Genomic DNA, 21,241 nt, shown 5'->3' with positions numbered 1-21,241 from the left:
TGCGAAGAACCAAAACAGGTTGCACCCATTCGTGAATCATCTCCAGCCCCCCACATGGTCTCTCGCTGGTGATTGCTTACTGTCTGCACATGTAATGGTTGTCCTTCATAATGAAGAAATTGCAGCTCTTCATCATTTTCAACCTTTGCTTCGTGCCTTATGCCTATAGTATCTCCAATAGTCGGGATCCTTCAAACACATACAATTCAGGTGTGCTCCTTCTAGTTTCTCATTTTGTGCCTGTATAAATACACAAAAAAAATGTGGTATTTTGTTGCTCAAGAAACCCAGCGTTTCATTCTTCTATGTGCACAATACTCTTCGGGACGTCTATATGCATGAATGATTCTCTCCAAGTGGGTTAAGGGACTGTCACTGACTAACTGACTCACTAATGCTGAGGAATGACCTACGTAGCTCGTGCCTGAGGATTACAATGGGGTCACGGCATATGACAAATATCAAATCCTAAGGGTTCTAATACTGTACAATGGTGCACTCATGATAGAGTGCATGTGACATGTTTTGAAGGATCCACCAAGGGTGGAAGAGCCAGAAAAGATCAAGTTTCATTCTGTGAGAAAAAGAGGAAAGACAGTGATCAGAAAGTTTCTCTTGGACTTCGAGTATTATTCTCTATTGGATGCGAAATGGATGCCAGGGAAGTACTTCAAGGACTATCCAGATATACTCAAGCTTATGAGGAAGTGGTTGGTCCAGATGTATTTGAAGTACAGATATGGACGTCTTGCGATCAAGACAGATTCAAGAAGGACGGATTGTAGCCCTCTTCATTGTATATATATTGGACTAGAATTGATCATTATTCTGCTTGGACATGCTCTAGTTGGGTGGCAACGATGCCGGATAGTCAAAGGAGCAAGATTTGTATATGGGAGGCAACGATGCCAGATATCTTGGATTTTGCAGTCAGGCGGTCATTGTGAACAGATGGCCCAGATGACTGTATTGGATTTTACAATCGGGCGGTCATTGTGACCAGATGGCCCAGAAAATTGTATTGGATTTTGCAGTCGGGCGGTCATTGCGACCATATGGCCCAAATGACTGTATTGAACTTCACAATCGGGCGGTCATTGCGACTAAATGGCCCATATGACTGTATTGGATCTCATAGTTGGGCAGTCAATGCGACCAAATGGCCCAGATGACTATCGAAGAACTCTCAGGCGATCCTAATGACCAGATGGTCTTGAGGATAATCTGAGCGGTTTCCTCGAGAACCAGATGGCTCAGCATGGTTTCAATGAAACCAGACAGGACAATCCATGAACAGGAGGATCATTACTTGTGCACTGCATACTAATGTATGTTTGAATTTCTTTGACTTTGTGTGCTATTTTTGATGTGTGGACAATGCTTGGATTTATGGCATGTGATAGTCCACTCGGCTCCAGACTACCTGGCCAGTACCTGGAGAACCTAGTAGAGGCGAACGATGCATACTTGTTTGTTGACTAGCTTGTGTCTAGTTTTTGCATGAGGTAAGTATGCATTTATTATATCTAACACACATGATAGGCCATGAAGATGTAGCATCAAGAACAAGGACATCGGTCAAAGAAAAGGCATTGAGATGTGGCCAAATGAGCAAATGACACCACGGATATGGGAAATGACCAGATGCACAAGCTCACCAGATGGGGCTAGTACCTTGAAACATATGGATGTACTTGATGTACTGTGAAACATATGGATGTACCCGAGACATATAGATGTGCTTGGAACACTTGCAGTTCGCAGTTGAGGACAACTGCGATGTAAGAAGGAGAGAATGTAACTATTTGGTCCTCCTAGCTCTAATCAAGTTGATGGACACATAGGAAAAGGATTCCTAAAGTTGCCATTGGAAAAAGCACCAATCTTGCTCAAAAAGCAAGAAAAGGCAAAAAGTAAAATACGATTGACCAAAAGCTAAAGGCACACCATTGGAAAGAGGACATAGAATTGGACCAAAAAGCGAAAAGCCGCTCTTTCAAAAAGCCGCTCTTTCAAAAAGCAGCTCCAAGTGTCACCATTTGGCCCATCTCCATTTTTGGAGCCATTTCTATGGGACTGTCACTCCATAGAGTAGTCAGATTCGTACCTTGTTCACATGTGGCCATGCAGTGCCCCATATGAAAGGGTCAATCATTTGGTGTCACATGGACGGGAACCAATTGTGTGCCACCCGTGTGTGACTAGTATTGTGCCATACAGACACGAGCCTGTTTGTTGCCACTCGTGTATGAACAGGATTGCGTCTTATCCATGGGATTGTCACTCCATGGTAGGACTGATATTTGTGCTGACCTTGTCTATGGAATTGTCACTCCATAGGAAGGCCCATGCCAGGACTTGTGTTTTGCCTATGGGACTGTCACTCCATAGGAAAACCAAGACTTCACATTCCTCTTACGCCAGTTTTGTGCCCGACAAGAAATCTTTGTACAAGTTTCATGAAAGGGAGATTTCGTCCATTACATGTGCACATACATTTATGTTTGCATGCATAAACTTCTTGTCGCATGACTTGTTCTCGTGTGTTTGCCTGCTATGTCATGCCAGTACACTGGACGGGGATGCTCCTAGTGTACCGTGGGTGTGTTGTTTGATAATGAGTTGGTGTGGCATGTGAACAGGTGGAAAGTATTACCCTTTTTGGCCTTTCAAATATAAAATCCCTTAAGAAATGTCAACCTTAATAATTATAGGTTTGGGTGTTCACACATTTAAATATTGGCTAGACATTTGCTCTAATGTGGGTGGCCAACATTATTAATCGAAGGCTTTCAGCAGTTAGGGTTAGGGTTTGGAGGTACTGTAAACAGAAACGTAGAGAGTAGAGAGAGAGAACACGACTCTTTGTGTATTCAGTTGTAATAATGTGAAGTACAATAGCCACATAATGAAGTGACCTTAAAGATGTATTCACATGTCCGGCCATAAAGTGTGCCAGGTGGACCAAAACACTTATAAACTGTTATAAGTGAAACTAAGCTAAACTGGGGGAAAAAACCTCCACTAACTGAAGTAAAAAGTGCCCCAGTAATCTATTGATGATCACTAGCACTCCTCTGGGTGCATACACTAGCACTCCTCTGGGTGCATACACAGCATAAAACTCAACAAACCCCCCTAGAGTGATATGTGATCACTATACATCATCCACCAAAAGGAAACAAATTCAAAGAAGTGCAAAATGCTTCGAATTTTGGACGTGGTAATGCCTTGGTGAAGATGTCTGCCACATTCTGATCTGTAGGATAGTAGATCAGACTGATATCACCTGCCTGGAGTCTCTCCCGAACAAAATGATAGTGAATCTCAATGTGTTTCGTGCGAGCATGAAACATAGGATTCCTGGCTACAGCAATGGCACTCTGACTATCAGAATAGATAGGTGTAGGCTCCTCCACTGAAATATCCATATCAATCATGAGACAACGCAGCCAAACACACTCAACAGTAGTAGTGTAGGCTGCTCTGTACTCTGCCTCACAAGACGAAGTGGCCACTGTGGTTTGTTTCTTGCTTAGCCAAGAAATGCATGAAGAGCCAAGAAAGAAACAATTTCCACTAGTGGAATGTTTGGTATCAAAATCACCAGCCCAATCTGAATCACTGTAAGCGTATAACTGCATGTCACCCCCCTCAGGATAAAGCAATCCAAGAGACAAGGTACCCTGCAAATACCGGAATACACGCTTCACAGCTTGCCAATGTGACAGTCGCGGGCTGTGCATGAATCTGCTCAACTGAGATACGGCATACTGAATATCTGGCCGTGTAGTACACAAATAAATAAGGCACCCAACAGCCTGAGCATATGTAGTGGCATGAAAAGAAATACTGTCATCTTGTAGAGACAGTTTCATCCCAGGCTCCATAGGAGTGCTAATAGGCTTGCAATCCTGAAATTTAAACTTCTCCAGAAGTTTAGCAACATATCCAGATTGCAACAACCCAATGCCTCTGTTATCCTGCACAAACTGTATGCCCAAATAGTAGTGTACGAGCCCCAAATCAGACATGTCAAATGTCTGTTGTTTGCAGTATCTCTTTAAAAGCTACAATTTTGTCATCATTTGATCCCATGAGCAAAAGATCATCTACATAAAGACTGATGACCAGTAGACATTTCTCTTCTTTCTTTACATACAAAGTGGCTTCTGATGGACTGTTCACAAATCCTTGAGTGAGTAGGAAAGCATCTATCTTTGCATACCAAGCTCATGGAGCTTGTTTCAAACCATACAAGGCCTTTTTCAGCCTGCATACTTTCCCTTCATGACCATGTTCTGCAAAACCTATGGGCTGATATACATAAACTTCCTCCTCGAGGTCCCCATGTAGGAAAGCAGTCTTGATGTCCAACTGGTGAACAACCCAACCACGATGTGCAGCCAATGCAATGACACACCTAAGTGTCGACATACGGGATGTAGGAGCAAATGTCTCCTCATAATCAATGCCCTTCTTCTGTGCATAGCCCTTTGCAACTAGACGGGCTTTGTACCTATCAATGGATCCATCTACATGTCTTTTCAACTTATAGACCCACTTAGTACCAATGGCTTTCTTGCCTTTGGGCAGATCAACCAAATCCCATGTTTGATTCCTTTTAATAGAATCAAGCTCATCCTGCATGGCTTTATTCCAATGCACATTGTCTCGTGCATCCACAAATGAATCAGGCTCATCATCATCCTGTAAACTGGCTACCATAACCATATTTAAATCCATGATGTGTGCATGCTCATTGGTCCGTGTCTCCCTACGAGTGTGAGATCCCCCTGTTCCCACTGAGCAATGGATTCGGGTACTAGCAGCGGAAGTAGCACTTCTCGCGCGAGACAGGGGTCCCACATTCGGGGCCTCGTCCACGGATATCCGGACAAGAGACTAATCCGTCGGTTTTTCCAAAACCGGACTCGGAAAAAACTTCCCTTACCCGGAAAGCACGGGCGATTCCACCAGGATAACTTTTTACTCTAACGTAGTCAAGACCATTACTAATCAAGCTGATCCGATTGCACCTATAAAGATACTCGGTCAGATCAAGGAAGAAACTTGCACTTGGATCATTGGGATCAATGCTTTTTTCCCCATCAAGGAGGCACAGTCGTTGATTCCTATCCATAGAACAATTACAATCCGGGATTTACTTTATCTATCGTAATAACAGAAATTGAGTCTCGATTTACGGATCCATCAGTCCAGCCTAACCCCATCCCCAGTCCCATGGGTTAGCCAACCGCTGTAGTGATGGGATCCAATTTGGAATTTGGTTAGGTTTTGTCCCGGGTACCAAGGAAAAGAGTTCCAAAGCCCCCTAGCCGGAAGTTCATGCAAACGTAAAACTAGTCACACCACTTACACACCCAATATGAAATTACCTTTTCACAGATTCAACCAGTTTTAAAACAATCCTTTAATGAAACCATAGTACCACTGATCACAATCTTCCAAATTATCCGGTTGATTCTTAATTTCCCATCATTCCTTCATCAGAGTATCTATGGCATCATTGGCAACTAGATCGCTCACCACCTGTCCACTGAGGGGCCTTTTCAATAGTTCCTAGCCCATAATACTCAGCAATATAATCACTTATAAAAATCAAGATGGACTCTCATTCAAGATCAGCAAGATCAACCAACAGATCCATATAAAGAGCCATGGACTCATCCATTGAAGACCAGCAAGGTCAATCAACCAGATCCATGCCCGGTTTCACAAAACAACTCTTACTCCTTGTTCCAATATCTTCCTCGACGCACGCGTGGGTATCCTAGGCGACCTAGAGCCTGAGCACCGTATGGTCAGCACCCTCTAGGATCCTTCGCAGTTGACCTAGCGCTTCACTCATAGACCGCTTCCTTGGTCCCTCATCCACCGTACTGGAAGCTCACTATTTTAATCGAACCGAGGCTGGTCAAGACCTCGGTCGACCTTGCTACGCGAGACGTCCTCCATTGACTCTCCGTCAGCAGTTGCAACTTTATCAGTTAGGTCTCCACGACCTTAATCACAAGACGGTCAAAATGCTTTCCCAGCATTCTTGACATAAAACAGTCATTTACAAACAGCATTTACAAACAGTTTACAAATACAGTTTCTATATTAACTCTCATTTTTCCACATTATCCCTCATCAATCGACATTACTTATTCCACATTCCATTTATATGTGTACTCATCCCATCACATCATTTTCCATCTCATCACTTCAGATTTCTTCACATCACATATCATATATTCACATCCATACATGTATCCACATCCACATCCACATTCACATCCATACATCCACATCTACATCCATGCATCTATTTTCACATCCACATCTACATGCACATTCATGCATCCTCATCCATACATCCACATCTACATGCACATTCACATCCATACATCCACATCTATATGCGTACATTCACATCTACATGCATACATCCACATCCCATCCATGCATCTACATCCACATCCTCATTTACATCCATACATCCACATTCACACTCACATCTACATGCATACATCCATACATACACATCCACATTTACATCCATGCATCCACATCCACATCCTCATTCACATCCATAAATCCACATTCATGCATCCACATCTACATGCATACATCTATACATACCCATCCACATTCACATCCATATTCTCACCCTATCACAATCCATATACATCTTATCTCATCACATACACTTCTTACCTCATCTCATACACATCCTATCACTTCTTAACTCATCTTATCACATCCTAACTCATCTCATATGCATCTTATCACATCTTATCACTTCCCATATCTTTTATGCATACCTCTATGCATGAAATTCAATTATGCTAAAAGTAACACTTTTATAATAAAATAATTATCTTGTATGCATACCTCTATGCATGAAATTCAATTATGCTAAAAGTAACACATTTATAATAAAATATTCATCTCTTATGCATACCTCTATGCATGGAATTCAATTATGCTAAAAGTAACTCTTTTATAATAAAATATTCATCTCTTATGCATACCTCTATGCATGAAATTCAATTATGCTAAAAGTAGAACTTTTATAATAAAATATTCATCTCTTATGCATACCTCTATGCATGAAATTCAATTATGCTAAAAGTAACTCTTTTATAATAAAATATTCATCTCTTATGCATACCTCTATGCATGAAATTCAATTATGCTAAAAGTAACTCTTTTATAATAAAATATTCATCTCTTATGCATACCTCTATGCATGAAATTCAATTATGCTAAGAGTAACACTTTTATAATAAAATATTCATCTCTTATGCATACCTCTATGCATGAAATTCAATTATGCTAAGAGTAATTCTTTTATAATAAAATATTCATCTCTTATGCATACCTCTATGCATGAAATTCAATTTTGCTAAAAGTAACTCTTTTATAATAAAATATTCATCTCTTATGCATACCTCTATGCATGAAATTCAATTATGCTAAAAGTAACTCTTTTATAATAAAATAATCATCTTCTATGCATACCTCTATGCATGAAAATCAATTATGCATAATATAAAAATCAATTTCTCTAGGATTACAATGAATATCTTTCAATTAATCTAGGATGATAATTCCTAGAATATGGTAGGAAATCCTCTTTTCATACTTTGAATGAAATTATTTTATGCGTAATTTTTATAAAAATTTTGCCATAGCTCGGCTGCTATGACTGATAAATCTCAATTTTTCTAAGGGATAAAGCTTATCATTAAGGAAATAATTAGAATGATTCCCAATTGGATCATTAATCCATAATGGATTGAATCATCAATATTCATAAAATACATAAACTAAAAGATAGGGAAAGCCATTAATTTGATCTTAAGCATAGATTAATCTTGGATTAAGAAAAAACTTTATGAAAAGCTTCATTTGGATTGAGAAATGGTCATGAGTATGACCATTTCTTGAGTGTGAGAGAGATATTACATAAAAACCATTAGAATTAAGCATAAATAGAAATTTATGTAATTCTTTACTATCATTCATTAATTACTTCAATAGCATTAAAAAAAACCATTTCAATTAAGCTTCTCAAGCTTGAGAGGGGTTGAGAAGAGAGAAACATTGAGAAAATATAGAAAAGATCAAAATTCACCACACTTACCTTACAAATTGCTTGATTCTTTGTTCACGGTAGAGGCCCCCAACCAATCAATTGGTTTAGTATGTTGATGGAGCCACCAATGGAGATTGAAGAAAGAGGGAAGCTCCAATTTCTTACAAATTGGAGAGAATTTTAGAGAATAGTAAATATTAGCATTATTTTAGTATAGTTTTAGAATAGTAAAATTCTCCTCTTTTTTTTCAAAGGATTCATGTTCTATTTATAGGAGAGGAAGGCTCTAACCAAAGCTAACTGATTTCTAGAATTTTTTAATTTCAGTTTGGTTGAATTTGGACTAGATTTGGACCTAGTTTGGTTCCTTTTTTATTCGATTTGGTTCCTTTTTTGTTTGGTTTGGTTCAAGAGAGAGGAGAGATAAAAATATCACATTAGTTAAAACTCATTCAAGCATGTGAAATATACACCTCCTTTAATGGACTCCCCTTCCTTACATATGTGTCAAAATGGAATCATTATACCCAGAATATCTCATATTTTTAATATTGCTCATAGTTTTTTACTAATAAACCTTGTACATTTTCAACTCTTATGTGAACATTTACTCATTTTTGGATACCCAAAATATCTCATATTTTCAATATTGCTCATAGTTTTTTACTAATAAATCTTATACATTTTCAACTCTTCATCTTATGTGAGCATTTACTCATTTTTGGGTATCTTCTTTTACAAAATTGGATTTATCTCCTCCCTACACATGGATTGATGCTATTGGCCCATAGGAACCTTAATCCATTTTCAATTAATTCTAATTGCACATTGGAAAGTTCTTTTTGAATTTCTGTTTCAGGGGAACTTATTTTAATAAGATGAGTTATTTTTCTATCCAAAAATATTCATAATCTGAATATTCTCTCTCTAGAATATTTTCTCTCTCTATGTCAAAACAGGCAGAGACGAGATCTCTTATATTTCTGAAGAGGGAATTGATTACAGGAGAATATGCTGGACATTTTGAGAGGCTGGGGAGGAATCTTACAACGAGTACGACCAGCAAGAGGACCCTCTAGATGGCTGTCCTGTAATGTCCTCAAATACCATCTATAGGTATATGTCTGACCTGTGGTGCCTGCTGCCCCATATTTGGTTTAGCTTCTAGCTCAATTTGCTGCTGAATTTTTGCACCACCTTCATGATTTACTGGCTGTCCTGTATCCTCATGAGTTGGATCACCAACTGTGGAATGAAACTCCATAGGTAGTAGACCTTCAAACACATCATTTTCAGCCGGATTTGCATCATAACCAGCCATGGATATTTCTGATTTTTCATCAAAAATCACATCCCGACTAGTGAAGCCCTTCCTGGATAGTGGGTCATATAACCGGTAGCCCTTGCTCTCACGGCTATACCCAACAAAAATGCATTTTGTGGCTTTATCATCCAACTTCCTCCTCAACTCTTTGGGTATGTGTGCATATGCAAGACACCCAAAAGTACAAAAATGTGATACCGAAGGCTTGCGGCCATGCCAAGCCTCAAAAGGAGTAATGGAAACCAATGCCTTTGTGGGACATCGATTCAAAATATGACAAGCACACATGACAGCTTCCACCCAAAAGATATGTGGTAGCTTCTTTGCCTTTAATATACATCTGGCCATCTCCATGAGCGACCGATTCTTCCTTTCTGCAACCCCATTCTGCTGTGGAGTATAAGGAGTAGTATACTGATGTTTGATACCTCTACTCTCAAGAAAGGAATTCAACATATGTGACATATATTCCCCCCCTCGGTCAGAACGGAGAGTCTTAACCTTGCATCCTGACTCTCTTTTAGCAAGTGCTACAAAGGCCAAAAATGCATCATATACCTATGATTTCTGTGTCAACGGATAGACCCAGCATATATGAGAGAAGTCATTAATAAATGTAGCAAAATAGAGGCAACCTCCTAATGACTTCGTCTGCATGGGACCACAAAGATCACTGTGTATAAGCTGCAACTTTGCAGTTGCTCGTAGAGCCTGATCACGTGGGAAGGAAAACCGATGCATTTTTTCCAAAATACATCCTTCACAAATGTGATCTGGAGGATTCTCCATAAGAGGTAGGTCTGTGAACATGTTATGTCGCTGCATAAGCATAAGACTACCAAAATTTACATGCCCCATGCGAGCATGCCATAACTCCGCATCAACCATAGCTGGAGTAAGAGTGAATGCATTATAAGCAGACTGATCCACTGGCTGAAATGCATCCAACTGATAAAGTCCATGACATAATGTACCAGTAAGCATCAAGGTTAAAGCATTAGCTTTGTCTCTGACCATGCATTTGTCATCATCAAAGTGGACTTGCATACCACAATGTGCTAAAGAAGAAATGGACAACAAATTCTTCTTTATCCCTGGTACATATAAGGCATCTGTAAGGCGAAGAATAGAGCCATCAATGGCTGTGAGCTGAATCTCCCCAATGCCACAAACTGGATATGAAGCATTATTGGCACACTGAACAGTTTTGCCAACAGGGGGCAGGGCCTACATGACAAAACAAATCCCTGCGAGATGTGATATGCTTTGAAGCACCACTATCAAAATACCAAGTACATGCATGCTCTGTCATACTGAGTGCCTGTGAAGACCAAGAGGCATCATAGCTGCATGTATAGAAACAGTAATCCCTGTCCTCAACAAAAGAAGCAGTCTCTGGAGGAGCTTTAGAGGCATCATTTACAGACATGCCAGATTCCTTTGCCTTCTCTTTGGCAATCCTCTTTCTACACTCTGTGATGTAGTGACCTGGCTTCTTACAGTAATGGCATTTGCCCTTCTTCTTGGGCTGTCCATCACCTTTCTTGGTATCCTGAGATGAACCACCATCACATGAATTTTGATTTGAACTCTTTGGCTGAGATTTGCCTTTCCCTTTTTGACCTGTAGAAAATGCTTGTTTAGCACTTGTGTTCATATTCATATTCTTCCTGATTTGTTCTTCTTGTAGCAAGAGAGCAACAAGTTCCTGATACTTAAGGGGTTCAACAACATTGATCATGCCGAGGTTCAAAGAGGTATGAAAAGCCAAGTAAGATCTTGGCAAAGAGTTCAAGATGGTGGACACAAGCTGTGTCTCAGGAATAATCTCATCCACATTGATGAGTCGCTCTCTCAAATCTTGCAGCTTGTTTAAGTGGCTAGACATATCATCTCCTTCATGCATTTTTTGATTTTCCAGCTCTCTTTTCAAAAACGAGATCCGAGCCTCATTACGAGCAGCATACATCTGCTCCAAAGTCACCCATGCATTCCGTGAAGAGCTAGCTGAACGAATATGAGGTATAATAGACCTCTGTACTGACAATGCAATGAGTGACAAGGCTTGTGCATCTCTGGCATCCCATGTCTTCTGAGCATTTGTTCTTTGAACAGGCAATGGCTGACCTGGTGCCTGTACCTGTTGTCCTCGTCCACGAGCACCCCCTTGAGGAGGAGTCTCTGGAGCCAATGGACCTGGACGTGGTTCATCACCACTAACAAAATCCCAAAGACCTTTTGCCACGAGCACATTTCTCAGCATAAAACTCCACAAGGAGTAGTTCGTGCTGTCCAATTTGTCTTCCTTAGACAAATACGTGAATACATCACTCTGCTGTTGATTTGCCATTATTCCAATGCACAACGTTGTACCTGTGTATCAAAAAACCCAATAGCAAGAACCCTGAAAGCAACTGTACTCCACTGAATACAGCTTACCCAAATATGCGTGCACTCTCAATCCTCTGAATGTGCAACACAATGCACCACTGACTGAGTAGAGCAGCACAAATGGCTTACACAGTGCCAAAATGCCCAAAAATGCCCAAAATTACTGCACCCAAAACCTTGCAAAAAACCTGTAGAGATTTCTTTGCAAGAAAATCTGCCTGTATCTGCCAAAAAATTTTCACAGAGAAAAATGCCCAAATTTCAAAACTTGTAAAGCTTACCACAACTGTACGGAGCAGGTTCTGGTGTCCTGTAAGGAACAAGTATAGTCGACTGTACTGTGTAGGTACACAGTAGCTGCAGTCGTGGTACTGTATGGAAGCAGGTACTGCAGTACAATCGTGGTACTGTACGGAAGCAGGTACGGAGCAGAGCGAGCAGGTACAGGTTCAGTCGACTATATGCAGGTATAGTATGAAAGCAGGTACAGATTCAGTCGACTCTATGCAGGTACAGTACGGTACAGAGCAGAGTAGTACAGATAGAAGACCGTACTGAAGGCGACACTGACTATACGGAAGCACTTGTCTGGCTGCGCAGATGTGTATGGACAATTGACGGTGAGGGCAACTGGTGGCGATGGCCTGTACGGATGGCTTTGATACCAAATGAAGGCTTTCAGTAGTTAGGGTTAGAGTTTGGAGGTACTGCAAACAGAAACGTAGAGAGCAGAGAGAGCCATAAAGTGTGCCAGGTGGACCAAAACACTTATAAATTGTTATAAGTGAAACTAAGCTAAACTGGGGAAAACAATCTCCACTAACTGAAGTAAAAAGTACCCCAGTAATCTACTGATGATCACTAGCACTCCTCTGGGTGCATATACAGCATAAAACCCAACATTAATAACATTTATAGTTATTATTGCATGAAGTAATTCTTCTTCCCTCACACGTGCAAGGTTGGTGGGAGTGTGTGTAAGATTCCTCCCGAGCCTCTCAAGATGTCCAGCATCTTCCCCTGTAATCAATTCCCTCTTCAGAAATATAAAAGATCTTGTCTCTACCTGTTTTGACATAGAGAGAGAAAATATTCTAGAGAGAGAATATTCAGATTTTAAATATTTTTAGATAGAAAAATTTCTCATAATATTAAAATGAATTCCCCTGAAACAGAAATTCAAAAAGAACTTTCCAATGTGCAATTGGAATTAATTGGAAATGGGTATAAAGGACCTTAGCCTAAGGGTCTAGATTTTCAGAAATTTTTGGATTATGGTCCAATTAAGGTTCCTGTGGGCCAATAGGATCAATCTATGTGTGGGGAGGAGATAAATCCAATTTGTAAAAGAAGATACCCAAAAATGAGTAAATGCTCATATAAGATGAAGAGTTGACTATGTACAAGGTTTATTAGTAAGAAACTATGAGTAATATCAAAAATATGAGATATTTTGGGTATAAGGATTCCATTTTGACACATATGTAAGGAAGGGGAGTCCCTTAAAGGAGGTGCATACTTCACATGCTTGAATGAGTTTTAAACTCATAAATATTGTGATATTTTTATCTCTCCTCTCTCTTGAACCAAACCAAATCAAAATGAAACCAAACCGAATCAAAAAGGAACCAAACTAGGTCCAGATCTAGTCCAAATTCAACCAAACTGAAATCTAGAAAATTCTAGAAATCCGTTAGCTTTGGTTAGAGCTTCCCTCTCCTATAAATAGAACATGAATCCTTTGAAAAAAATGGAGGAGAATTTTACTATACTAGAGTTATGCTGAAATAATGCTAATTTCTACTATTCTCTAGAATTCTCTCCAAATTGAAGAAATTGGAGCTTCCCTCTTTCTTCAATCCCCATTGGTGGCTCCATCAACATACTTAACCAATTGATTGGTTGGGGGCCTCTACTGTGAATAAAGAATCAAGCAATTTGTAAGATAATTGGTGAATTTTGATCTTTTCTATAATTTTTCAATGTTTCTCTCTTCTCAACCCCTCTCAAGCTTGGGAAGCATAATTGGAATGGCTTTTGAATGCTATTGAAGTTAATTGATGAATGGTAGTGAAGAATTACATAATTTGATAAATGCTTTTGAAGTTAATTGATTAATGATAGTAAAGAATTACATAAATTTTCATTTATGCTTAAATCTAATGGTTTTTTATGTAATTTCTGTCTCTCACTCAAGAAATGGTCATAATCATGACCCATTCTCAATCCAAATGAAGCTTTTCATAAAGCTTTTTCTTAATCCAAGATTAATCTATGCTTGAGGCCAAATTAATGGCTTTTCTCTATGCTTTTAGTTTATGTATTTCATGAATATTGATGATTCAATCCATTATTGGGTTAATGATCCAATTAGGGATCATTCTAATCAATCCCTTGATGATAAGCTTTATCCTTCAAAATAAATTGAGATTTATCAGTCATAGTAGCAGAGCTATGGCAAAATTTTTATAAAAAAATAATTTCATTCAAAGCATGAAAAGAGAACTTCCTACCATATTCTAGGAATTATCATCCTAGATTAATTGAAAGAATTTTATTGTAATCATGGAGAAATTGATTTTTATGTTATACATAATTGATGATTATTTTATTGTAAAAGTGTTACTTTTATCATAATTGGATTTCATGCATAGAGGTATGCATAAAAGATTATTATTTTAATATAAAAGTGTTACTTTTATCATATTTGGATTTCATGCATAGAGATATGCATAAAAGATTATTATTTTAATATAAAAGTGTTGCTTTTATCATATTTGGATTTCATGCATAGAGGTATGCATAAAAGCTGATTATTTTAATATAAAAGTGTTGCTTTTATCATATTTGGATTTCATGCATAGAGGTATACATTAAAGTTGATTATTTTAATATAAAAGTGTTGCTTTTATCATATTTGGATTTCATGCATAGAGGTATGCATAAAAGTTGATTATTTTAATATAAAAGTGTTGCTTTTATCATATTTGGATTTCATGCATAGAGGTATGCATAAAAGTTGATTATTTTAATATAAAAGTGTTGCTTTTATCATATTTGGATTTCATGCATAGAGGTATGCATAAAAGTTGATTATTTTATTATAAAAGTGTTGCTTTTATCATATTTGGATTTCATGCATAGAGGTATGCATAAAAGTTGATTATTTTATTATAAAAGTGTTACTTTTATCATATTTGGATTTCATGCATAAAGGTATGCAGAAAAGTTGATTATTTTATTATAAAAGTGTTACTTTTATCATATTTGAATTTCATGTATAGAGGTATGCATTAAAGTTGATTATTTTATTATAAAAGTGTTACTTTTATCATATTTGAATTTCATGCATAGTAGTATGCATAAAAGTTGATTATTTTATTTTAAAAGTGTTACTTTTATCATATTTGAATTTCATGCATAGAGGTATGCATAAAAGTTGATTATTTTATTATAAAAGTGTTACTTTTATCATATTGGATTTCATGCATAGAGGTATGCATAAAAGATATTCTTTTTATACTAAAAGTGTGATTTTCATCATAAATGGATTTTATGCATAACTTAGATGCATAAGAGAAATTCTTTTATTCTAAAAGTATAATTCCTACCAAATTGAATTTATGCATAAGAAGATGCATAAAAGATTGATTTTTAATTCAAAGTGTCATTCTCATCTAAATTGAATTTATGCATAGGAAGATGCATAAAAGAATGGAATTTCAATTCAAAAGTGTTATTCTCATCCAAATTGAATTTATGCATAGGAAGATGCATAAAAGATTGAATTTGAATTCAAAAGTGTCATTTTCATTTAAAATGAATTTATGCATAGGAAGATGCATAAAAGATTGATTTTTATTTCGAAAGTGTTAGTCTCCTTAAATGGAATTTATGCATAAATAAATGTGTAGAGAAATCTTATATCAAATATAAGAATTCTCTTGTATTCTATAAATAGATATGGGAAGTGATAGGATGTGATAAGAGGTGTATGAGATGTGATAAGATGTGATAAGATGTGTATGGGAAGTGATAGGATGTGATAAGAGGTATATGAGATGTGATAGGATGTAATAAGATGTGTATGAGATGTGAAAGGATGTGATAAGAGGTGTATGGGATGTGATAAGATGTGATAAGATGCATATGAGATGAGTTAGGATGTGATAAGATGAGTCAAGATGTGATAAGATGTGTATAGGATGAGGTAAGAAGTGTATGTGATGGGATAAGATGTATGGGTTGCGATAGGGCAAGAATGGATGTAGATACGGATGTGGATGTATGTATGAATGAGGATGTAAAAATGGATGTATGCATGTAGATGTGGATGTATGCATGTGAAAGTGGAAGTGGATGTGGATGTATGGGTGTAGATATCGGATATGGATGTATGTATGTAGATGTGGACATATGAATGAGGATGTGAAAAAATGATGTATGCATGTAGATGTGGATGTATGGATGTGAATGTGGATGTGGATGTATGGATGTGGATGTGGATGTGTATGTATGAATGCGGATATGGATTGGATGTATGATGTGGATGTACGAACATGGATGTGTATATAGAATAATGAATGTGAATGTGTATGTGAAATAATGTGTCGTCGACATGAGTGAATGGATGAGAATGAGTACACATATGAATGGAATGTGGAATAAGTAATGTGGACTGAGGAGGGATAATGTGGAAAGACGAGAGTTCGATATAGAAACTGTATTTTGTGAACTATTTGTAAATGATTGTTTTATGTCAAAAATGCTGGGAAGCATTTTGACCATCTTATGGATTAAGGTCATGGAGACCTAACTGATAAAGTTGCAACGGCTGACGGAGAGTCAATGGAGGATGTCTCGCGTAGCAAGGTCGACCGAGGTCTTGACCACCCTCGGTTCGATTTAAATGGTAAGCTTCCGGTACGGTGGATGAGGGACCAAGGAAGCGGCCTATGAGTGAAGCGCTAGGTCACCTGCAAAGGATCCTAGAGGGTGCTCGGGCTCTGGGTCGCCGAAGATACCCACTATCACTGAAAAGACCACCAAAGATCCCATTTGCACTTGGAAAGAGTTCAAGGACAGATTTTATGCACAATTTTTGCCTCCCAATGCGGAGCAAACTCTCACACAAAAGTGGGATAGACTTGAGAAAAATGACAATGAAAGTGTGCAGCAGTATGTCAACAAATTTTGGAAAGTCTTGCTTGAGGTAACTCCCTTTATGCAACTCTCCAAAGATGAAAGGAAGAGGAAGTTTCGCTCCCGATTGCAACCAACTTATCGTTCGGGCATCGAATTGCAGCCGAAACACACTCTTCAGCAACTCATAGCATTTGCTCTTCCTATGGAGCAATTGGTGCTCTTATCCTGCTTAAAATTAAGCACGATCGGGGAGGTTCTAAGGGCAAAGAGAGGGCTGTCCCAAACCTGCAAAAAGGTGGACAACCACCTAAAAAGAGCTTTTGGGAAGCCCAAAAGGATTGTAAAGCTGAAAGTACCCCATCCAAAGACATTGCACCAAAGAAGAATAAGTTTTGCTTGACCCTCGAGCAAAGGGAGCAATATGCCAAAGAGGGGAAATGCTTTTCTTGTGGCAGTAAAGAGCACATGTTTAGGCAATGTCCTACCCGCAAGCAAAAGCATGAGGACAAGCCACCCAAGGCAAATGTGCATGCCATACCCGATGTGCGGGGTAACACGGAGCATGATGGCGAAGAGAGTGGTATGCAAAGCTTGGGAACAAATCAACGATCAGCCCACCTTATTCATGTTTGATGATTGCGCAACAGATAACCATCTCTACACAGATGGCGACCGCTTTGGGCATAGAGATTGGGGACATGGGACCCCCAATTGAGGGGCAGAGGTAGTTGGACCCCAAATTGAGGGGCAGAGACAGCTTTTGTTGGCAAAGAGGTGCAGGTCACTCCTCTTAGTGGAAAGTTGCGCATACATATACAGGGTTATTTGGATCATGAGCATTTCTTGATTGCCCCTCTCAATGGCTATGATGTAATACTTGGGAAGCCTTGGCGCCATAGGCTTGAGCTCCGTAAAGAATATAAAACCAACAGGATCACCTTTATGTATAGAGACCGCATGCATGTCATTTATGCTGGCAAGGAAGGGGATTCTATCCCAGTTGTATCTCACATCCAAATTAATAAGGCAATGAAAAAGAGTCTTTCCGCGTACTTGGTTTTTGTTCGTGACAAAATTGAACAAAGTAATGTGAATGTGGATGTGGATGTATTGACTCAAGAAAGGCTGAATTTTCTTAATGCTTATAAAGATTGTTTTGCCGATGCATTGCCAGGAGAGCTACCTCCTAAGAGACCCGAGGATTATCGCATAGATCTTGTGCCACGTAGTTCCCCACCTGACAAACCCGCATAATATCCTGAGTGCCACACAACAAGAGGAGATCATGAAGCAGGTTAATGAGCTTTTAGAGAAGGGTTTGGTTCAGCCAAGCTTCTCACCCTTTTGTTCTCATGTGCTTCTTGTGCAAAAGAAGGATGGATCTTTCCGCATGTGTGTCGATTATTGAGCTCTAAACAAGCTCACCATCAAGAACAAGTTTCCAATCCCATGCATAGATGACATCTTGGATAAGCTTGATGGTTCGGCTTGCTTCAGCCGTATAGATTTGAAGAGTGCTTACCACCAGATTCGTGTGGTACCCCAGGATGTCCATAAAACTGCATTCAGGACAACTTTTGGATTGTATGAATTCTTGGTGATGCCTTTTGGCCTTACCAATGCCCCGGTAACATTCAACCATATGATGGACAGGATTTTTTGACCCCACCATAAGTTCACATGTGTATTCTGTCACCATTTGGCCACCCAATTGGTCCACCTGTACTTTCTCATCATGTATGTACATTGGACTGGTGTACATGGCAGTTGTATATGCCGAGGATTGATGCCACTCATGTGATACTGTGGACTTGGCTTTCCGTTAGGACTTGTGCCTCTGTGTACATGCCCGAAAATGCCTAGTGGATTGGTGTTCCATTGGGTTTGGTACTTCGTGTACTTGCCTGGAGCACGTGTATTTTGGTATAGTCTCATGAACGGGGATTGTCCATACCAATGTTGCATTGCATAGCATCTTTATGTGCTTGCTTGCAATTGAAATTGCATGCTATTTTCATGCTTGCTTGACCAATGTGTAGTTCTGGGTAAGGCCCGGACGCCCGCCCCCGCCCACAAACTGTGCGTGTGAAACTGTCTGCTGACATGGTTATGTGGCATGTGACAGGTGGTAAGTATTGGTCATAAACCTAGCCTTACGAGTTAACACTAATTTATAAGTGAGTGTGTACACACTTCATGAAGTTTTGGGTGACCAAAACTCACTTATAAATTATGACCAGCCCAGTATTCACACACACTGATGTCTCGAGGTGGACAAAACCCAATGTCCACCGCGCATACCTTATCCCCTTTGTACAAAGGGAGTCCACTCTAGCTTGCTCCACAAAGCACCTCCCTACCACCTACACTGGACAACTCACCACCTCACTCCTCCTCCTCTCTCTAGAGATTGACGCCTCCTTCATGAGGGCATTTGGGCTGTATTTTTTGCACTTTTTCCTTCCCTACTCCATATCCAAGCTTGCTAAGGTGTTTCCCAAGCTTCCAAGAGTGTTTTTGGGTACTAATCACTCTCCTACACACTCCCAATGACTAAAATTCAGCAAAACAGCACTCTTTATTACTGTAATTTCTGGTCTTTTTGCTAAAAACCCTAATTTCAGCCCGCCTTTTTCAGGTTGAACCATAGGGGAAGCTTTCCCAGGGTTCCCGTCATCCTCTTGAAGACTTTTGTCGCGAAGAAATGCGACAAATTGAAGATCTCATCACTCCAAGGACTTCCATTGTGAAGACTTCCGCTGTCATCGACTCTACTATGCTTAAATATGGAAGCAAGTAGCAAGAGGGAGGAACCGGATTACAAGATCACATACCCTGTGTAGTGTTCTCTTGTTCTACGTGCTCTCTTGCTGTGAGATCCCTGTCCCCACCATGCAACAGATTCGGATGCTAGCAGCGGAAGTAGCACATCTTGCGTGGCCAGGGGTCTCACACTCGGGGCCTCGCCCACGGATATCCGGACAAGAGACTAATCCGTCGGTTTATCCAAAACCGAACCCGGAAAAACTTCCTTTACTCGGAAAGCACGGGCGATTCCACCAGGATAACTTTTACTCTAACGTAGTCAAGACCATTTCTGATCAAGCTGATCCGACTGCATCTATAAAGATACTTGGTCAGATCAAGGAAGAAACTTGCACTTGGATCATTGGGATCAACGCTTTTTTCCCTATCAAGAGGCACAGCCGTTGATTCCTATCCATAGAACAATTACTATCCTGGATTTACTTTATCTATCGTAGTAACAGAATTTGAGTCTCGATTTACGGATCCATCAGTCGAGCCTAACCCCATCCAGTCCCATGGGTTAGCCAACCGCCCAACCACTGTAGTGATGCGATCCAACTAGGAATTTGGTTAGGTTTTGTCCCGGGTACCAAGGAAAAGAGTTCCAAGGCCCCCTAGCCGGAAGTTCATGCAAACATAAAACTAGTCACACCACTTACTCACCCAATATGAAATTGCCTTTTTCTCAGCATCAGCTAACTTTAAAACAATCCTTTAATGAAACCATTATGTCACTGATGACAATCCTCAAAGTCTCTGGTTGAATCCTTATTTCCAGTCATTCATTCATCGGTATACTTATGGCATCATTGGCAACCAGAACGCTCACCACCTGTTCACTCAGGGGCCTTTTCCATAGTTCCTAGCTCATAGTAACCGGCAATATGTTCATATAACAGAATGGAATCTCCGTGAAAGATCAGCAAGATCAACCCACAGGTCCATATAAAAGAGCCATGGACTCATCCGTTGAGGTCCAGCAAGGTCAATCAACCAGATCCATGCCCGGTTTGAGAAAACAACTCTTATTCCTTACTCCAATATCTTCCACGACGCACGTGTGGGTATCTTCGGCGACCCAGAGCCCGAGCACCGTATGGTCAGCATCCTCTAGGATCCTTCGCAGGTGACCTAGCGCTTCACTCATAGGCCGCTTCTTTGGTCCCTCATCCACCGTACCGGAAGCTCACCATTACTTATTCCACATTACTTATTCCACATTCCATTCATATGTACTCATTCTCATCCATTCACTCATATCGACGACACATTATTTCCCATACCCATTCACATTCATTATTCTTTATACACATCCATGCATACATCCATTTTCACATCCTCATTCGTACATCCACATCTACATGCATACATCCATACATACACATCCACATTCACATCCATACATCCACATCCACATCCACATTCACATCCATACATCCGCATCCACATTCAAACATCCTCATCTA

Source organism: Cibotium barometz, chromosome 13 (assembly GCF_041138505.1).
Source record: "Cibotium barometz isolate CiBa-2024 chromosome 13, ASM4113850v1, whole genome shotgun sequence".
Lineage (NCBI taxonomy): Eukaryota > Viridiplantae > Streptophyta > Polypodiopsida > Cyatheales > Cibotiaceae > Cibotium > Cibotium barometz.
Note: the sequence above shows the minus strand (reverse complement) of the source record.